Source organism: Rhipicephalus microplus, chromosome X, assembly GCF_043290135.1.
Source record: "Rhipicephalus microplus isolate Deutch F79 chromosome X, USDA_Rmic, whole genome shotgun sequence".
NCBI classification, from domain to species: domain Eukaryota; kingdom Metazoa; phylum Arthropoda; class Arachnida; order Ixodida; family Ixodidae; genus Rhipicephalus; species Rhipicephalus microplus.
Window position 1 is genome coordinate 358,915,654 of NC_134710.1, and position 22,165 is coordinate 358,937,818.

General features: G+C 44.6%; 1 long non-coding RNA gene across 1 annotated transcript; it reads right to left on the minus strand.

The window, feature by feature from the left end:
- Window positions 1–6,094: 6,094 nt before the first annotated feature.
- On the minus strand, window positions 6,095–10,394 carry LOC142776352 (uncharacterized). The gene is made up of 2 exons (XR_012887476.1): window positions 10,040–10,394; window positions 6,095–9,115 (listed from the first exon to the last, which is right to left on the minus strand). It is a non-coding gene; the product is annotated as an uncharacterized LOC142776352 (long non-coding RNA).
- Between the last annotated feature and the right edge of the window lie 11,771 nt (window positions 10,395–22,165).

Consider the following 22,165-nt stretch of genomic DNA (forward strand, 5'->3'; position numbering starts at 1 on the left):
ATTTCAGCATTTCGAGACGTATAGCTTAAAACGCTGTCACACGGGCACTTTTCAATCGCGATCGTGCCGGATGTGATCGATTTTCTTACGCCAGCTGCAAAAGCGCGTCAATCACTGTTTCAGAATTTTATCGCCGTCGGGCTTAACAGCGATCACCAGTGCGCCGGGAGCAATACACGTTCATTCGCCTGCTGAGTACACGCGTACTGAGCTCGTTCATTTTAAATAGCACAAAACGCGTTGTTCTTAATCGCTTATTGTACACAAGCTGCAGTTGTGCGAAGATGTGTGCCTACGTAGTGTGCTTGTTGCTATTGGAACCTTCAACTATTTTTTCTTGTATACAGGACAATGAAAGCACGCATCCCGTCAGTTCATTGAGAAAGAATATTTTCTCACTGTCCCTGTTTTCTAGGAAAAAAAAACGACGCTGTTTCAATTCTTTCTTATTAACCCATCATATTCGCTTGCAGCAACCCGCCGACAGGGTTCGCGAGGCCAAACGCGCTTGACCAGCGAATCGTCGGCTGCCTAGAAACGTCGTGCGCTGTGGTTAACTTGCAGTCAGTTGTATCGCTTGTTTTCGAGGTATATTAAATCGTGAAAATAAAGCTATGGCGTCCGAAACTGCTGTATAATGAATAAAATTTACTTTCTCATTGTTGTAAAGTCGTGTGGGTGCTTCATATTAACAATATCAATGAACGCTTTATAACAATTACTAATTTACAATATATTCCGGTGGAAAACATGGTAAACTTGGTTTGATAGTCAATGTCTGCGTGCGAGTCAGGATATAGTGCTACAAAAGCCCCATGTAGAGTACCAAACTGTATGACATGTTTTTATCCTTTTTTGGCCCATCTGCTGTTTGCAGTCAGATAGAAGAGATGAAAACAAAAGTCAAGGTAATGCGCGCTTCAGGGTGAAGTCTGTAAATGAGGTAGTTGATAAATAATTTGAAAACAAGATATAAAATATGGTACGCAATCGCAGTTTTTTTTTCTTTTCTCACAACAGCGCGTCGTTTCTTTTATTCTTTTTTTTTCAGCCGGCAGGTGAACTGTTTGTACACTTTTGATGGAGGCACAAAACACAAAGACACAAGGAAAGGGCATGGGACTTGGGTGCATGGCTTTCACATCTTTAACTCATACAAATAGTTACTGACTAGTTCAAGAAAATGCTATATTAACGTGTTAATGCGGCTTGCATCGACGGTACCTTTCTGATGCGAACAACTCCAGCTTCTAACGTCGTTTGAAAAAATACAGACTAGAGATTAGAAAACTGAGACCTTCGCACTCCCGACGCGACAACTTTTGTATGTTGCTCATGTTCTTTTAGCACCCCACGTTTTGACACAACAAACTGTATGCAGCCATGCAACACTCCTTAGATGACCATCATGGCTATGGACGGCTTGCAAAGAGGGCATCACAATGGCGAACTCCGTAGCAGACAACGCGGTTGTCTCCACCCTCGAAAACAGTGAATGATGAGAGCGCGCATATTTAGGAACCCCAGCGCTCGTTCAGTCCGGCACGTGCTCTTGCATGAGTGGAAACCGCTACGGGCACTGCACCGCTATGAATAATAAAATGCTTACTCCTCCTAGATCAATCACTCTGTGGTACAGCACTCGCTTCACTCCTGCGCATGCTCTGGTAAGAATTGAGACCGCTAGCTGTGGTGTACTGCTGTGTATAATGTTACTGTATAATAAAATCACTCACGCTTCTCTCTCTTTCTCTCTCACACACAGAGTAGGAGTATAAATGACATGAGCAAGAGTGCCGTGGGGGTGAGTGCTCACAGCGGCTGTGTGTTCAACCATCCATGAACGTCTATGGGCGTGAGGAAAGAGCACTTCTTTGCAGAACTTTAGGTCGACCCATGGCCACCGCGTACCACAGGGTTCCTTTTACGGGGAGATATGCGTGCGATTCCTTAACTAAGAAGTTTAACGTACTATGTTCTGTTGGAATACTCAACAGCCACTAAAATAGCTCACTACCATTAGCGGCGACGTAAAGCTTCGGTGCCATAATCGTCTTTTCTTATGATATCAATACTGCTTTCTCTGTAGAACATAAGGGTCTCAAACACCACCACTGTCAATTGAGCTGTGACCGAGGGCACAGAGTGGCTGCTTACCGATGGCAAGGTAAGCGGAGTGTGGCAGCAAACAGTACCAACCACCTTCGTTGGTGCAATAGCCGTTAGGCCGCGTTCACACTGAGCATTCCGGCCGCCGAAAGTGCTTCGAATCCGGTTCGGCGGCGGCGAGATCCGCCAAAAGGGCCCTTTCCGCGCCGATCGCTCTCGGACCGATTTTTGCGGCGTCTGCCGCCGAATCGGTCACCGCGGACCATTAGAAGCGCTAGTCAAGGAATTTTGAAAAATGGCGGCCAAGCCCTACTCACTTGTTATGCTGCAGTGCACGTAACTGAATGTTGAAACCAACGGGAGTTTAACCTACTCTGTGCCTACTTCGCCTCCGTATTTCGTGAAAGAGGTGACCGAGCTTGCTGTTGGCGTGACCGAGCTTGTTGCGGTCTTGCAAAGCAAAACAAACCCACCAACGCCGCTGGCGTCGGTGGTTTTTCTGCTCTTCGTGCATTACAAGACAGCCACTTGACAGCAAAGTAAGCAGTACTGTCTTTTCTTGCGTACGATAATCGTCGAAGTATGCACCACTGGATAGCGTAGTAGCGTTTGCGAGCCACGACAACAAACGGGTGACAGCGCATCCATCCCGCGTTCGCCCCGTAGTAGATGGCATATTCGGCGGCGCGGGGCGCGTCCAGTGCGAACGACGCTGTGTTTCGGCGGCAGGGGAATTTCGGTCGCTGTAGTAAGCGGATGTTTCAGTGTGAACTAGGCTTTACAGACACCGGTGGCTACGGCGGCGCGGTCGCCTGCCCCACAATCATTGCCGTTGTGATCTGATAACCGCTTCCGCTGTAAAAGTAGCGGCGTTGGTTCGCGTGTTGCCTTATGCGGAAGCGTAGTGGGCCCTTTGCTGATCGGCAGAAAGAAGTAGTGAGAACTACCTTTCTAATTTTCAACTACTCATCCTTGGCCAATCTCCCACAGTGGCTACGTGCCATTATTTTTGAAGAAAAAACAAACAATCAACATTGGGCACCTACCAACTACTTAAACAAGGCACACTAGGATAGCTTGAAATTGAACGCACAGACATTCGGTACCTTGCAGAACGACTGAGACGTGCACCGTGAAGTGCATGTCTCTAGGTTGGCAATTTAGAAGGAGATGCTCATGGAACCCTATTATACATCATCATCATCATTAGCCTGACTACGCCCACTAGAAGGCAAAGGTCTCACCATGTTCGGCCAATCAACCCGGTTTTCTGCTTTCCGTTGCCACGTTATACCTGCGAAATTTCAAATCTCATCGACCTACCTACCTTTCTGTAACCCTTTTGTGCGTTTGCCTTCTCTGGGAATCCAGTAATTCACCCTGAATAACCAGCGGTTATTTTGCCTACGTGCTACGATCCCGACTCACGCCCAATTCTTCCTCTTGATTTCAACCATGATATCCTTAACCCTGGTGTATTACCTGACCCACTCTGCTCCCTTTGTGCATCATGAGGTTACGCCTATCATTTTCCTTTCTATCGCTAAATGTGTCGCTCTGAACATCAGCTGAACTCTCTTTGTAAGCCTCAAGGTTCCTGCTCCGTAGGCAAGTACTGGCAAGATGCAGCTGTATATATACCTTCGTGTTGATGGTTAGTGGCAGATTACCATTAATTATTTGAGAATGCTTGCCGAATGTGATATACACCATCCTTAGTCTTCTAGTTATTTGACTCTCATGATTCAGCTCCACGGTTACTACCTGTCCTAAGTAGACACATTTCTTTAGAACTTGCAGCGTCTCTCCGCTTATTGCAAAGCACTGTTTTCTGCTTAGACTGTTGCACATCACTTTAGTTTTATGCACATTTATTTTCAGACCTACTCTTCTGCTTTCCGTGTCCACTGAGTTCAGTAATCATGAGCTGTCATTCGTCCTCTGAGTTACTCATAAAGGAAATGTTATGGGCAAATCGCAAGTTACTAAGCTACTCTTCATTAGTTCTTATAATTAACTCTTCCAAACTTGGGGCCTTAAACAGCGCCTGTAAACACGCGGTGGATAGCATTAGAAAAATCGTATCTTCCTGCCTTACACTCTTCTTTCTTGGGATTCTGCCGCTTTCTTTATGGAGAACGATGGTGGCTGTGGATCCGCTGTAGATTTATTTCATATGTTCATGTAAGGTTCGTCAACGCTCTGATTCCGTAGTTCCTGCATCGATGCTGATGTCTCTACTCGTTAAAATGCCTTTTCGTAATCAATGAAGGCTATGCATATAGAGGTTCGGTTTATTCCACGCATTTCTCTGTCATTTGATTGATAATTTGGATATGGTCTATTGTGGAGTAGCCCGCACGAAATGCTGCTTGTTCCTGGGTTTGATTGAACTCTAATGTCGCCCTAAATTTATTAGCTAATATTTTTGCAAAAAGTTTGCAGAGAACGGACAACTGATCGGCCTTCAATTTTTCAAGTCCTTGACACCTCCTTTCTTATGGATTCAAGCATTTTCAATTATTTATTTTGCACAAAAATGGTAGTTACAATGGTGAATTATACGGATAAACAGGGAATTCCCAAAGTAAACAGACTGCACAGGAGACCTTTCATAAGAAATGAGTAACAAAAGTATGTTCTAAGCCGCTATATATGACCACAAACTAAACACTGCAATAAAAGAAGCATAATGCCAACATGATTTGATTATAAAAAGGGGCTAAAATTGTGGTGATGATGAAGTGATTGTGCTAAATGCAAGTAAAATCAAAGGTTGAACTTGAATGTGGGAAAATAAAGATAGTCTCAATATAGCATAGTAATGAGTTCCACAGTTGTGTGGCTCAGAAGTTAGTAGTGAACTTACCATAATTAGTTTTGTGTCTCGGTAATAAATACCTATTGCTGGAAGCGAAATGGGTAGACAAAAAGTGAGGATACTGGCTTTTTGGGAATATGAGAAACGGAAACTTTCACTTGATAGATTTGTGCATCAGAATTGACAGTGAGTATTTGAGAAGTTTTCCCACTGACAAAATGCCGTTTGAGATGAGCAATGGAGAGGCTTCTGAGGTCTAGCTGCTATGTGTCATCATACGAATAGCTTGATTTTGAGCGTGCTGCAGGGCCGATAAATGGACAGGATATGTGTTTCCCCATGCTCATACACAATAAATAATATGCGTATGAATGAAAGCATAGTAAAGAAAGGATAGTGTTTCTATATTGAAGAAATCGAGAACTTTATATAATGTTCTAATGCCATAAGCTGCCTTTTGGTAAACGACAAAATATGTTCAACAAACTTCAGGTGTTTATCTAATCTGACACCAAGAAACATGACATTATCAGTAGGATAGAGTTCATTTGAAGCAAAGAATAATGATGGAAATACTGAAGAAAGTGATTTTCTTAAAGGAGAAAATGACGAACTTGTATTTCGTGAGCACTAATGTGTAGTTTATGTTGACATCAGGTAACTATGTTATCCGTGTTGTGGTTAAGTTTACACATTAATGAATATATGTTATTGAGCAGAAAATAGTAGTGTCGTTAGCGTACAGAACACTGTCAGATGATTTTAGGCGTTGTGAATGGTCATTATTATGCATTAGGAATAAGAGAGGACCTAATATTGATTGCTGCGGTACCCCAATATTACTTGTTTTAGGGTGCGAGTAAGTGCTAGATATTGATACAAGATATTTTCTCTCTCCCTAGAAGCTTCGTTATATTTTGAGTGACAGACTTGTTATACCAAAGGCATCTCATTTAGCAAAAAGCGTATTGTGAACAAGTGAATCGAATGCTTTAGATAGATCAATAAAAAATGCCTCATCCAAGTTTCCTGAATCTATTGCCTGCCAGGTGTTATCTGTCAAATATATTAATGCTAAATCAGCTGAGTAGCCCTCCCTAAATCTGAATTCATTTGTTGATAGAACATGAAATTTCGATAAACAGAAAGTCAAGCGTGTTGCGATTAGTTTTTCGACAACTTTATTACAGAATGAAAGTATAGCTATAGGACGATAGTTGATATGTAACGCTTATCCCCCTCCTTGAAAACAGGAATTATTTGAACCTTATTTATTGAACTTGGAGAAATTCCTGTGGTAAATATAAGGTTGACTATGTGACAAAATGTTTGCTATATTGAACCTGCTATTGTTTTCATGACAGATGGAAAGAAATTATTAGGATCATGCAGCGTATTTTCTTTAACTAGATATGATAGGGGTTGTTTTTTCAGGTGCAAAAGAGTGAAGAAAAAAAGCTATGAGGCATACGGGGGCAAAACTTCGTCAGTGGATCATCATTCTCTTGGTTGTCAGTACAAAAGAAGTTAATAAAACATTTTGCAATATATATGAGATTATCGATAAGAACATCTCCGATCTTTACCATTGCAATTTAAGCATTATGATTGGATATACCCAATACGGAGTTTGATAAATCTTATTGATTTTATGTCATTACCAGGATACTTGATTTTATTTTCATAGTACTGTTTTTAGCCTGTTTGAGCAGTTTTTCTAACAGAATAGAATACTCGCTATATCTATAATGAAGTGTGATAATGAGTGGCTGTTTTTGTTTTTCTGTAAAAGTTATCTTTTTTCCGCAGACAATTTAGCACACTACTAGATAGCCATGGGCTACGAGGAGTTGAAAACGTATATTTGTAATTCTTTATTACGGTCAAATCTGCAAGGGCGTTAGAAATAATCTTTGAAAATTTATTGCGCGTAGTTTCAGGGTTATTGCAGGTGGTGACTGAGTTCCAGTCTGTAGCGGATATTAACTCAATGAACATTGTTAAATTAAACTTCTGTCTGGTAAAGCCTGTGACAGTATTGCCAGGAGTGCAATTTAAGTCTACAAATATCTAACAGTGATCAGTAGCAGAGGCCTGGACAACACAACAGTCGGGGTTATTAAGAACATTCGATAATGCATGGTCAATAAGTGCACCTTGCTTACTTGTGGGACATCGAGTTGGAAGTATAACTAGGTTTTCATAACCAAAGTCATTTAGTCAGGTAACGTAATGGTAAATATACAATAAATAATTAGCACGTTCGATGTATCTTGAAGGTTAAAATTAATCTCGCCTATGGCATTTTTGTGCTCAAAAGATAATTTATGCAGCAAATCACCAAGGGCTGAGCCGTATGTACTGCCACGTGACGAAGGTGAACAATAATTGCAACCAACTACTAGGTTTTTTTTTTAATGCGAAGCATTTCTTAATACCCAGCAATCTGGGACATCGACAAGTGTGGCAAAGCCCACCCCAAGATGAAGCGTTGGGGTAACGCAATAGGATGGGGAGCGTTCTTCAAAAAATGATTACTGAGCAGCGCCTAATTTTTCGCTCATTTCACTTCAGGCACCTAATGCTGACAACTTTCTTATGCTGTACAATGCGATTAGTTTCATTCGAGTGGCTGGGTTTTTTTTTTTTTCGAGACACTTTTGTGTATACCTTGCAAATGTATGGGGTGGTTTTCGAAAAGCCAATTGTAGCGCAACGATAAGTTATTCGCTGATTGCACTCGAGTGACATGTACGGTCGAAAAACCTGTCTTTCTGTTTGCGATTTCGTGGGGTTACCTTTGGCTCATTTTTTTCCTGCAAGGCTTTCTCAAATTGATAGTGCAGAAAAGCAGAATTTCAAGGCTAAAAGAATCACCTGTCGGTAAATCGATGAGAAAGTGGACGTTGATCACAGTAAAACCACAGCAGAAGTCTGCAGATCTAATGTACATTAGGTCGATGAAGCATCAGGTATTTAAACACTGTAATAAATAATTATCATAAAGTAATCACATAATTTAAACTTAAGAGGGGAGGCGCTCAATGGAAGCACATATGTAGTACAGTACAGATAATCTTTCCTTGCGAGCAGTTACGATAAGGTGGTAGATAACAATATCATAACATTGGTTTGTACTGTTAACAGTTCTCACTAATGAGGAGTTTAGGTTCATTACAATCAAATAATTATATGCTATAGATGTGTTGACTGATGTCATACGAAAAGTGTCCGCGATGGCATACAGATTTCAAGGTATGAAATTTCGAAATTGCGGACGCATCACATGACTGCAAGAAGAATATAAATGTTAGGTCATAACATAAAACTCATGACACGTAAGTCATGAACGAAATAACCTACATGCCACATTATTAGCGCTCTCGTGGTGGTTTCTTAGTTTAAGCTATAGCGAAAATATCGAGGGTTGTCAAGAGTGTATGACGAACATAGATAGGAGGTATTAACAATCATGACATGATTCAAAAGCCACACTCATGGTGGGCTTGCGGCCCTTTCATTCACTCGATATATACTACAAGTGGTATTATGCAATGTTACTTTTTCACAAATATGAAAGTTAATATCCCTTGCTCAGCGCCCAGCCATATTGATCTTGTTTAGAACATTGTCAATCAAAAATCAAGGAAGTGGCACTACAAGTCGCTCTGCATGCGTCTACTCAAGCTTTCTTTTCCTGACATCCCTGCCAGCTGAGCGTCCATTTCTCAGGGGGAGGGTGGAAGTTATTTTAAATGAAAAGAAGAGAAAAATTAGCCCCGTAACTGTCTTTCAGGAGCAGGAAACCTCAACAGTAGCTCACGAGCGATGGGGGTAGAGAAGGGATTAAAAGAATAGGACTAAAAGGTTAAGAGATTGAAAGAGAGGAAGGAGAGAGCGAGGCGCAGGGACAGTGAACAATGGAAGTAGGGAGAAGGCAGGAAAGATGGACACGGTTTCAGGAGTCCGAGGACGGGGCACCACTGGCTCTTGTCAGCGACAGGAGATGGCGTAGGGCTAATCCAGTCGGCCAGAGCTACGCTGTTGTCGTCGTCGGGGACCGGCGTCAGGAGGTGGCGTAGGACTACCCAGGCGGCCAGAGCTGCACTGTCGTTGGAGATCGCGAGGGCACAACCGGTCGGCATGGAATCCAGTGAGCGAGTCCGTCCATTTCTCACGCAGCGCCTGCCGACAGACAAATCTCGTGTTCGACAACCTTCGCAGCAAAGCAAGAAATTGTGCAACCACTTTTAAATGCAAAGCATTTCATAGCGAACTTCGGTGTCTTTGAGCATATCCATCCATCCATCCATCCATCCATCCATCCATCCATCCATCCATCCATCCATCCATCCATCCATTCATCCATCCATCCATCCATCCATCCATCCATCCATCCATCCATCCATCCATCCATCCATCCATCCATCCATCCATCCATCCATCATCCATCCATCCATCCATCCATCCATCCATCCATCCATCCATCCATCCATCCATCCATCCATCCATCCATCCATCCATCCATCCATCCATCCATCCATTCACGTTTGGGTGCTATCGTGGTCACCCCATTAACTTGGCGTGAACCAAAATTAGCATGGGAAGGAAAGGTGGTTTTATGAATTTGACGCGCTGGTCAAGACATTGATAATTTCACACTCCCGTCGCGTACGTCGTCAAACACTTCCCGCCAGAAATTGGCACATACCCACGGACGGGTATGTGCCGCTGGTATGCGGGTATATGCCACGGGTGATTGACACTTAGTATCTACACTGGAATGACGAGAACGCATATCGGCAGTTTTAACGCGTGAACGTTAAGCAATACCCGACATCGGTAGCATCGCCCGGACGAATGCATAGAATTAATGTCAGTGCTAAGAAACACCTGATATAGGCAGCGTTGACCCCCCGACGAATGTAAATAACAAATTTCAGGGTCCCAGCAGAAATTAAACTCAAGCATTCTGCGTGGCAGTCGAGCATTCTACCATACAGCTACGCGACGACTCGGAACTACTTTTCAAACAGTCGCTAATCTTCGTGAAACGTCAAAAGTCGTTGCAGTGCTGCCTACCCAATTTTATAAACATTACATACGTACTTCTTTGATACAGCCGTCACGTCGGGTTAACGTCAATTGTGGTTAGGCGCCCTGCGCTGAAGTTGATTTTTGTAGCAGTGTCCAGAGCCAGCACCTTCGCGAGCATCAGCGCTTCATGTCAGCTTCTGTTGTTGCCAATACGCATGTTCCAGTTGACATCGTTGCGCAAGGGCAAAGAACTGGTTATATAAATATCTGCTACTTTTCAACATATGCCTGTGCGTGCAACATTTGTGCATATTCTTTAGCGTCATTTCATGACGTCACCTTTCGAGGTCACCTTTCATATACATGCTTCGCCAGCGCCTCCTCTACTTTTTTCCGTGCCCGGGCGAACACTCCCCTCCAGCCGACGAGTGCGCTCTCCGCCTCCGCTTCCCGTTGCCGCGTGGCGGCGCTCTGCGAGTAGACGACGGATGTAGGGTGGCTAGAATGGAGAGGTGTGATGAGCGGGGCGCCTTTCGCTTGGCGGAGAGGGTCCTTCGGCGCGCCGATGCCGCTAGGGGCGCTGATGGCAGCGGCGCGGGTAGTGAGCGGCGCACTTCGCTGGGTTTGCTTCAGTCGCGCCATAATTTTTTTCGTTAGCAGTCGCACTGTCTTACAAGTATGTCGTCGATCGGTGATTGCGTTGAGTCTCTCTGAAATGTCCGAAGATGTCAACGACAAAAAAGAAGACGCAACGTTGGTGCTTTGTGCCTGGCTGCAACACTGGATATTATAATTCTTCAGGAGAGAAAGTTTCCCTTTTCCGAGCTCCCACGTGTAGTGTGCTGTTCGACAAATGGATTCGTGCTATTCCAAGAGCGGACAAACAGCTTGACGAGAACTCCGCAGTGTGCGAGAAGCACTTCGACCCAAGGTATGTACAAAAAATAGAAGGCACGGTGTTCGCACACCCGAGCAAGAGACCAATTTTGCTTACTTGCGTTCCACGTGTCACATGCTGCATTGCAACATAACCAATTGGCTGTCCTTTTCTCTTTTCTTTTTCACAGATTTGTCGTGCGTACGTTCAAACATAGGATTAATGGTGAAGATGTATACATGCCGCGCGCTGTGCCGACCTTAACAAATGACGCCGTGCCGACGATTTTTCCTAATTTGCCTAAATACTTGACGAAAGCTCTGCCCAAGGAGAGAAAGAGACGGAAAAGCGTGGCTGAAAGTGCTGTTTCGAGTAAAAGAATTAGTGTGAACCACGACAATGTCGAAGAAGGCTCAGCGATTGACCATGACGTGATCGTTTCAGAACAGAACGTCATGTTGACCGAACAGCTGCATTCCTTAAGTGCTATGCTTCACCGTCCTAGCGAGTTGTGGTCGATGCAGAAGTTCGAGCAAACGAATGCATTATGCTACCAGACCGCTAAATTGGACAGAGATTTAACACCTCCTGTTATTCACAACAAGATAGTGTTGTTTGAAGCTGAGGAAGGAGCAGCTGCTCAGTGCAGCATCTTTCTGAACGGGTTCCTATTCAAAAAAAGTGGCTGTCAGACAGTGAGCCAAGCACAGGATCTTCTCAAGTATGCAGACACATTGACACCCTGCGTAGGAATTGGGACAATGGAAGAGTTCCAACCACTGAATTTGGAAAGCAAGGCGAAGCTATCTCAAAATCGTGTCTTCTCCCTTTCTTGCGATGGTTCCTCATCGATTTCGCTACAAGGTATTATGAGATATCGCAGTTGCGCAAACCCTGCCTAAAATATTTTATTTGAGCCTGTAGATACCTGTCCCTGCTTTGGTTAGACTTATCCACCGATTATGGTACACTTTACAGATGGCTCATCTGGACGTTGTACTGCCTGCAGAAAATGCAGAAACCTTCTGAAGGCTCGTCTGCTCCGTCTAAAAAAAAAAAAGACTAAGCGGCCACTTGCAAGAACAGCTGCACAACGACTGAAATGGGCTGTTCGTACGTTGAAGAAAAAGAAAATGAAGCTGCTTACCTTGCAGGATGCCCTGAAGAAGATGCGAGAAAAGACTTCACAAATCATTGCATCTGTGTTAGAGGAAAAGGTACACTGTCCCATTAAGTTGTTATAGATTCATTACTAATAGCTTCTTAATTATTTCAGCTGAAACTTCTTCCAAAAAAGCAACGGGCTGCGGTGCAGGCTTGTTTTGACGCTGCCAAACGAAGGTCCTTGCGCGGATATAACTACAATAAAGAATGGCTCCTTGAGTGCATCATCCTCAGAATGAAAAGTGCACGACTGTATGAGCATCTTAGAGCACACAGAATTCTTGTCCTGCCAAGCCGTGCTTGCCTTCAAAAATACATCAAGGTATGTGATTGCATATGGTGTGCAGTATAGAGATGGTTCCTAATGTTTTTATCTACAGGGATTCGCTGCTGCTTATGGGTTTAATACCAAACTCCTGAGCTGTCTGAAGAAAAAAGTTAAAGACATGGATGAAATGGAGAGGCATGGGGGCATAGTAGTGGATGAAATGAAACTCTCTGCTCATCTGGACTTGCAGTCGTCCAGCAATATTGAAGGCTTTGTCGACCTCGGCAAGTTTACCGATGCCAATGAAAGACACCGCAAAGCTGACCATGGGCTTGTCATAATGTTCCAACCATTTGTGGGGAAATGGACACAAATCATTGGTAATATATTTTTTGCACTGTTAAGGCACATATGCCGAAGCGTTTTGTAATGCTCTATTTCTCTTCAGGTGTGTTTTCATCCAGCGGGAACGTAAAAGCCAGGCTGTTGACAAAACTTTTGGTAGAAGCTACAATTTTGTGTGAGCAAGCCGGCCTCTACGTGGATTACATTTGCTGTGATGGTGCGCCCTGGAACAGATCTATGTGGAACATCCTGGGGATACGCGCCACCCTCAATGACATTCAGTGCAGAGTTGTTCATCCGTGCAACAAACACCGATTTTTGTACTTTATATCGGACTTCCCTCACCTCATGAAGTGCGTGAGAAACACAATGATGAAGCAGGGCTTCAACACCCACAACGGAAGGGCAAGTTGGCTCTAATATTTCTGTGGAATTTTTATGCATAATGCGTACTTCTCAATGCTAATTTGAATCCTTAACAGTTCCTGATGCAATGTGGAAATTTTACAGGCCCACTGGGATCATGTGTCAACCATGTGGAAACTTGACAGCAGTGCCATCACCTTGAAAGTGGCACCAAAGCTGACTCGATCACATATCTTTCCAAATGGATTCGAGAAAATGCGTGTGGACTTAACATTTCATGTTTTCAGTGCCCAAGTGACTCGGTGCTTAGATTTTTACAAAGATCAGATCGAGGAGCAATACACAAATGTTGAGCCAACAAGACTCGTTATTGGTCTCATGGCGGAACTAATCGAGGTGATGACATCCAGGTTTCCAGCAGAAGCTTTACGGTAAGAGTGAAATATTTACCCTGTCGATAATTAGTCCAGACAAAGTTTCTACGCTTCATACATAAACATTATTTCAGGCTTCACAGCCGAAAGGAAGCTGTGCTTGACCAGGCACTAAAGTTCCTCGATTTGTGGGAAGCTCACGCAAGAGGACTTGGCTTTCTAAGCAAAAGTACCGCAGTGGGTTTGCGTGTGACGTTGAAAAGTACGAAGCACCTCCTGGAGTACCTGTGTGAGGAAGTACATTTCAAGTATCTCATGACGGCTCGCCTAAGCCAAGACTGCCTTGAGCGCTGTTTCGGAATCGTGCGGCAGGCAGGTGGTGGCAATGATCACCCAACCCCTGCACAGTTTGTTGTTATCACGAGGTATTTTATTATCAAATTTTACGCCTTATGTTGCATGTCGTATAAACTTGTTACGCATCTGATTATGTTTGACTGCTGTTGTGAGTAAAATATGCATTGTTTATTTATAGATGCCTCAGCTTCTATAGCCTGGCAAAGAGTCCGAAGGGTGGCAATGTAGCTGACGGAGTGGTGGAATCTCTTCTCTCTCTGGAAGAAATGCTGCACGAGGTGGAAGATCACAACGAAGACAACGAAAGACTTTCATCTGACGTGCTAGAAGTGTCTGTAGATCATGCGTCATACACTGTTGAGCGAAGTGACGCCCGCCTTGTGTATTATGTCGCAGGTTATGTCGCAAGAAAGCGTGTACTTCGTAGTAATTGTGATGATTGCAAGAACGCCTGCCTTGCTTCTAAAGAAAATGTGCCAGGAAATCTCCCAGCCCAGGCAAGCAAGCTGTGGGATCTCGGAGGACTTTTGTATCCGTCGAATTCCTTCTATAACCTGATATTATCCCTTGAGAACAAAATCACTCGCTTCTTGAGCACATCACGTCTTCATGCCAAATCGGCCGTTGAGATGATGAAGGGGATAGGCGAGACGCAACAAATTGGTTGCGCAAAGCATGCTGCTTTTTTGACGAAAAGTGTGGTGCGATTTTATTGCCTCACTCGTGTCCACTTTTTTTTGAAAGGGATGAACCAAAAGGAAGACGAAAAGAAAGGGCGGAGAGTAAAGCCATGCGTACTCTAGTGGCAGTGCATGAATGGCATGCGTGGAAATAAAGTTGTGTTTTTGTGAAAAAGTGTCTGCTAAATTTATGCTGCTGGGAACAATTCTCAAGTCACACGCTTAGCGGTATAGGTAAATTTTGGCGCTCTTAATGCGTGACTCATCTGAGTTAATGTATACATTAACTCAGATGAGTTTTAGCTGCCTATAGGCAGCTAAAACTGCTTCGTTTTTCTGCGGCGAGCAGCGCGCTGCGGCGAGCAGCGCGCGCTCATTCGTACATCGCCTGCGAAAGGCTACCCGCGCCGGTGCGTGCAGCGCCCCAAGCGGCATCGGCGCGCCTTGGGGACCGGTTTCTGCGGCCGCTTTTCACACCTCATATTCTAGCCACCCTAACGGATGTATGTTCGAGCTGTCACGGTGGATGGACGTGTTTTTCGAGCGCTCCGGATCGACTGCGCAGATAAGTGTTTTTGCATGTTTTGAGCTTGTCTTTATAATTATAAGGCAGCGGTTGAAATCTTCGTAGCACTTATTTTATGGTACGGCTTTTTAGGGGGCCAGTCCCCAGGTATTTATTAGTTAGTGCGGGTGTGTGTGTTTGAATTTTTTTTGTTGTTGTTTCTTTTTCTTCCGCCACCCCGTGGGGGAGGTGCGCGTACATTCAACACGCAAATTTTTGTAGTAGAGCTTAGACTTTCTTTTTTTATCATCGTAGTGCACGGCTCGAGTTTAGTAATTATCGAGTATAGGGACAATTGATGTCAGAAACACATGGCTAAAAAGACTGTAAAGTGTTCAGGATGTGGAGTGGGTTGAAAGTGAACCCAAGCGTAGAAGCGGATGGAGAAGAAGCTGATGCGAAGTGTAGGCAATGTGAGGTCGAGGAAAAAATGGAGAAAATGATGGTTGCCCAAAGTGAACTGCTGGTGAGAATCGATGAGCTCGAGACTGCGTTGGCGACAGAGCAAGAGAAAACGAGGGCAATGGGAGAAAGACGGAAGTCCACCGAGAAAGCACTAGGGAAGCTGAACAAAGAAGCGGCCTAGGGAGAGAACAGTAGAAAACCGGCAACCAGAACGGTGGAGAAGGAAGAGCAAGCAAGTTTGGAAAAAACAGGTTTAGCCGGTTCAACTGTCACAAGGCCTAGCTTCAGCGAGGTAGTGGTGGGGCTGGGAGGGGACAAAGCAGCTGGCGTCACAGGTGCAAGTAGCCCCCAGGTGCAGGACGCTCCAGCTGAAAAGTCACAGCATGTGATAATCGCTGGGGACTCGAATTTAAATCGATGCACAGAAGCCATAAAAGAGAGGGTAAGAGGTGACAAGAGGGTTGCAGTAGGGGCGTTCCCAGGACGCAAGCTTGAAGCAGTCATGAGGCAAGCGAGCGCTAAACTCAAAACTACAACTGATAGACGAAACCTCGTGATAATTTCAGGTGGTTTAAACGATGTCATAAATGAAGATACAGCAGGACTAGCAGCCACACTGGCGAAAGGCGTCGATGACATGCACGCCACTTCTCCTAAGGTACAGGTAGGGATATGCACGATACCGGAGGTACCGGTGCGTGATAGCAACCTGCAAAGAGCGGTTGTCAACGCAAACCAAGAGATATGGCGGATGAGTCGAGAGAAAGGTTTTGAGGTGGTGGAAATAAACAGAGAGGTGCATAGGGGGGGGGGGTTCAACGAGACAGAATTCACTTCGATGGGCGGCTAGGTCATGAGGTGGGTTGGCGACTTGCAGGTCGCGCAGTAGCTTTTTTGGGGGGCAAGCGAGCCATTAGGGGTGCAGGATAGCTAGTAACGAGGAAAACAACCAGGGAGACTCTTCGACAGGTGTTATGGACAGATACGATTCCAAAGTGGCACCAATGCACTGTGGTGAACTTCGAGTGTGCCCAAAAAGAACGTATAATCACGTCAACCCATCTAAGATGCTGAAAATGAGAGTTAAGCTTGCAACACAGATTTTTAGTAACTCCGTGGCTAAAGGAATAATGTTCTACGCACAGAAAGGCGCACCACGTCTAACTAATGCCGAGCCGACAGTCCAGTTTACCCTTCTTTTAAATGACCTCTTTGATGCACTGAACCGGCGTTTCCCTGCAGAAGGCCTAAAACTGGGATGTAAAGATTTTTCTGTCCTAGAAGCTGCATCTGTGTGGCTAGACTCTTGGGAGACCGAGGTCGTGAAAGGAGAGATTTCCAAGGACGTTTTTTTGACGCAGTCAACCGCTGAAGGCTTACGTGTAACAATTAGGTCGGTGCGGGAGCTTTCAGTTTACCTACTGAAAGAGGGCGGTTTCAAGTATGTTCTAACAGCAAAAAATGAATCAAGACCCGTTGGAATGTTTTTTTGGTATCGTCAGGCAAGCTGGAGGGTAAAACGAACACCCTACATTTCCCACGTTCCTTCAGCTATACCGCATGCTGAGCCTGTATTCCTTGCTAAAGCCACCGCAGTTCGGCAACTGCACAACTACTGGAAACAAGCAAGCTTCTGTTGTCACCTTGGCGGATTTAAGAAATATTTACAGTGATTCATCCTCGCAACACCCTGCCAAATTAGATCGACCGAAAGAAAAACTTGACGGCCTGATTGAAGAAGGAAGCTGGGAGTGCGACGACCTCTTCGACTTCGACGACTCAGACGCAACAGTAGTTGACTGCATCATCTACTACGTCACAGGATTCATATCCCGGAAGATTGGCAGCTGCACACCAGTTGCAAAGAGGCTCTTGCGGGAAAAAAAGGCACTGTAAATGTCCCTGAAGCCGACCTAGTGAACTGCAAGACAAAGGGCTGGCTGACACACCCAAACATGCATCTCTTCGATCTTTTTAAACGAACTGAAGAGCATTTTGCAAAACATACTACTGACCGAGATGTATACGACAAAACCATTGATGCTGTGCTGGAGCATCACAACTTTATGTTTCCATGCAGTGCTCACGAAGAAGAAATGCTGGCAAAGCTGTTGCATTATTACGTGTGCCTGCGCATGCGGCCGTACTGCAGGCAATTGAAAAAGAACAACGAAACAAACAGCCATGATTTGCGAAAAATGTCAAAGCTTGTTTGAAACAATCGATTGTCTGAGCGTGCAGACTTGCGAAAAATGTCAAAGCATGTTTGACACCCAATGTCGGGACGAGTGCAGTACCGCTTTTATAACCTTCATTCGCGTATAAGTTTAGGTGTACTCAGTTTGTATGTTTCGCTGTTATTGCTTTGAGAACGCTGCTATTATTTAAATCAGTGGTGAAGAAACAAGCAAACATGTGTTGAATCATTGTACAATGGCTAGTTTAGAGGATAGAAAAATGTTGGTGTTGTATTTTGATTGTGGTTTCAGGTAGGGTTTACCGTAAAAGCCGACAGGAGTATCATGTTTGACAACCTTATGGCTGCTAAAAGATCGGGGATCGAACTTCAAAAAATCGATTATTATCTAATGTCTTGTTCGTGCCGTGCTGTCCATTCAATGTTGTTGCAAGTTCTCTTAATAAAATGAAAAAAAAACCAGTAGCAGCAGTTGTCTCTAGAATACGATGAAACTTGTGCAACCACGCCGCACGCTGGGGCCAATGTGACGTCTGCTCAATCGCAGTTCGTCATAGCTGTACGGGTAGGTGCAGCGGATATTAAGGAGTGCATCCCTTCTGATCAATGAAAAGATTAGAAGAAAGGGAGCTCAGTGGCTGGCAGAAGTACATAAAAAAGATAGAAAGGCAGCTGCGAAATTTTGGAACCATCTAAACTCCCTAAGAAATGAGACGAGCCTAGAGCAGAGTTTTATAACTACAGCCCAAGGTGCCAGGCTAGAAGGGGACGAAGCTATTGAATATATAAGAACAAGGGTGACAGAAAAATTTCAACAAAGAAGTACTTTATGCATCACAATAGACAAGGACGAATCAAGCTGTGCAATGGCTTCATTTTCACAACGAGAGTGCGAAAGGGCTGAGAAAAGGGTTCCTAGTAGTACATCAACGGGCCCAGATGGCATTTCAATTAGGCTGATAAAGACATTAGGTCCGAAGTCTAAGCAGGCTTTGAGAGAGGCAGTGAGCAAAAGAATAATCGATGGTGAAGTTCCCGATGGATGGAAACTTAGCAGAATGAGCATGATCTATAAAGGAAAGGGGGACAAAGCTGACATAAACAACTACTGCCCTATAACAGTGACATCAGTGGTCTAAAGGCTGGCGATGCAGATTATAAAGGAAAGACTGCAGGCGTGGATAGAGGATGAGGGGGTGCTGGGGGAACTGCAGAATGGGTTTCGGAAACACAGGAGGCTGGAAGACAATCGGTTCTCCCTGACGCAGTGTATCGAAATAGCCGAAAAGGAACACAGGCCCCTGTGGCTAGCATTCTTGGATATCAAGGGAGCGTACGATAGCGTGGTTCAAGAGGAATTGTGGGGAATACTGGACACACTAGGCGTGGCACATGTAGTCACTAATCTTTTAAAGGGTATCTATAAAGGTAACAAGGTAGATATAAAGTGGGAAAAACAGGTATCCAAGCCTGCAGAGGTAAAACGGGGGCTTAGGCAGGGGTGCCCCCTGTCACCCTTATTATTCATGATGTACCTACAAGGATTAGAGGCAAAATTAGAGGGAAGTGGGCTGGGCTTCAGCCTCTCTTTAGTCAAACAAGGAAAACTTATTGATCAGGCACTACCAGCATTAATGTAGGCAGATGATATAGTGCTAATGGCCAACAACAAGGAAGATTTGCAAAGATTGATGGACATCTGTGGTAATGAGGGAGATAGGTTAGATTTCAGATTCAGTAAGGAAAAATCAGCAGTCATGATTTTCAATGATAACGAAGGTAGTGAGCTTAGAATACAGGAGGTCACGCTAGAGATAACAGATAAATACAAATATCTGGGCGTATGGATAAGCAATGGGACCGAGTACCTGAGGGAACACGAAATATACGTGACGACTAAAGGTAACAGGAATGCAGCAGTGATGAAAAATAGGGCACTGTGGAATTACAATAGGTATGATGTTGTGAGAGGAATATGGAAAGGGGTCATGGTTTCTGGGCTGACGTTTGGCAATGCGGTCTTGTGCATGAGATCAGAAGTTCAAGCAAGATTAGAAATTAAGCAACGTGGAATAGGTAGGCTTGCTTTAGGAGCTCACGAGAATACACCAAATCAGGGAGTACAAGGTGATATGGGATGGACATCATTTGAGGGCAGGGAAGCTAGCAGCAAGATAAAGTTTGAGAAGCGATTGAGAGAAATGAAGGAGGAGCGTTGGGCTAGGAAGGTTTTCAGCTACTTGTACATGAAGAATGTCGATACAAAATGGAGGAAGCGAACCAGGAAGTTGACTGGTAAATACTTAGAAGACAGCAGGTGGCCAAACCAAAAAGAACTATCGGTTAAGAAGAAAGTGAAGGGAACGGAGACTGACATGTGGAAAATGGGCATGATTAAGAAGTCCGCACTAGAGATCTATCGAACTTTTATGCAGGAAATTGCCAAGAAAAGGATCCATGATAATACTCGGGGTAGTTCTCTACTGTTTGAGGCAAGGACGGGAGTACTGCGGACCAAGACATATCTGGCCAAATACGAAGGGGTAGACCCAGTATGCAGTGCGTGTGGAGAGGAAGAAGAAACTGCCGAACATTTGATAATGTTTTGTAAAGGGCTTCACCCTATAGTTTAGGATGATGGCGCAGAGTTTTTCAAAGCACTGGGGTTTAGGGAGCGGGAGGGCAAAATAGACTTTAAGCAAGTAGACTTAACTAGAAGGAGGTTATCTGATTGGTGGCTAAAGTCAAGGCACGAGTGAAAATTAAACTCTTCACTGCAAAGTACGAATCCTCAAACGCACTTTTTAAGGGGAAAAAAATAAATATAGTTTTGGGTTCATTAAGTATTACGGCTTGGTGGCGCTAGCCACCGCCCGATCTAAAGGGTACAGCCATATCCATCCATCCATCCATCCATCCATCCATCCATCCATCCATCCATCCATCCATCCATCCATCCATCCATCCATCCATCCATCCATCCATCCATCCATCCATCCATCCATCCATCCATCCATCCATCCATCCATCCATCCATCCATCCATCCATCCATCCATCCATCCATCCATCCATCCATCCATCCATCCATCCATCCACGGATCTAAAGGGTACACCCACATCAATACATTCATAGTACCAGTCCTGAACTTCACTATTTAAAGGGGCATAAAAGTAAATCTAGTTGTTGGTTTTCTAAGTATTACAGCTAGATGGCGTTAGCCGCCGCCCGATCTAAAAGGTACAGCCACATCAATACATACATCCATGCAACAGAAAGCTGGCGGTGAACGGCCGCGTTCATTGCTAAGCTTCTGATCCGTGTTCACATCGGAATTTAAGTGCATTCGTGCTTCTCGCGGCTTTAACAGGTAAGTATCCCGAATGCAGTCTATATGGCAGGGGTGCCGGTGCGAAAGATGCATTTGAATTTGATAATATTCGTCAATTTCTTTTTCTATTTTGCCCTTTCGCAACCACGTGCTCTGACTGCCCCGGCTTGTCGTACTGTTGCGTATCGCTTTGCAAATCAAGCGGAAAGAACAACACTGACGGGCTTTCGTTTCATGAAATACCAGCTGCCACTGGTGTGTGGGAAAGGTGGCTTGCTTCGATAAGGCGGGACAATTGGTCGCGCAATACAACTTCAAATTATACAGGAGTATGTGGCCGCCACTTCCGATCAAAAGACTTCATAGAAGGAAAAAAAACGGCGGCTCAAGAAGGATGCATTATGGTCGGTATTTGCAGACTACCCTTCACAATTGCAACCGAAGCAAACGACTAAACAAAGCATGACAAGCATTATGAAACGTAACCTGGCTGCGACCGTACAGTCAACGTGCACCAGCAGCACCACTGCCTCTCGATCACCGCCATGTGTAACGCTGACACTTGGTTCTGAGGCTGAGGAATCGGAGCCCACGGACGCTACAGGTACTACAACTGAAACAACGCACACTTACCCTGTACAATGCCGCAGCGAATGCGTTCACAAGCCTAAGCAGGCTGCCACATGCGACAAAAGCGTACAGGTCAACAGCCGTTCGGCCTCTACTTTCCTTACTACCGTAAAGGCGAGTGGAAAAGAAAAGAGAGAGATTTAAGGAGCCAGATACTGAGACAATGGCAGACCATTGACAAGCACAAAGAGGAGCTAAAGAAGCTTCTCGAAGACTATGACATTAGACATTTCCTACATTAGACAAAAAGCAGGAAAGAAGGAAGCCTCAGCTTTATTTCCCGTGGATCAAATCACAAACTACAAAAGAAAAAGGCCTACTTGGTCGGAAGAAGCAACACGTCGTTGTGTGGTACTGCGGCGTTTATCAACGAAAGCATACGAACATATTCGAGGGGAGATGCTTTTGAAGCTACCAGACCGAAGGACGCTGATCAACTGTACTGGAAATACAAGTGGTGAGACCGGCTTTAGCAAACTGGTGGAAGCTCGGCTGATATCCGAAGTGCAAATTCTTGAAAACCCCCACTCGAAGGTCTGCTCGCTCATCGTTGATGAGATGAAGGTAAAGGAGAAGCTGCAAAACAACAAGCAGCGTGACTCCTTTGTTGGGCGAGTGGACATTGGGTGGGAAAAGCTAG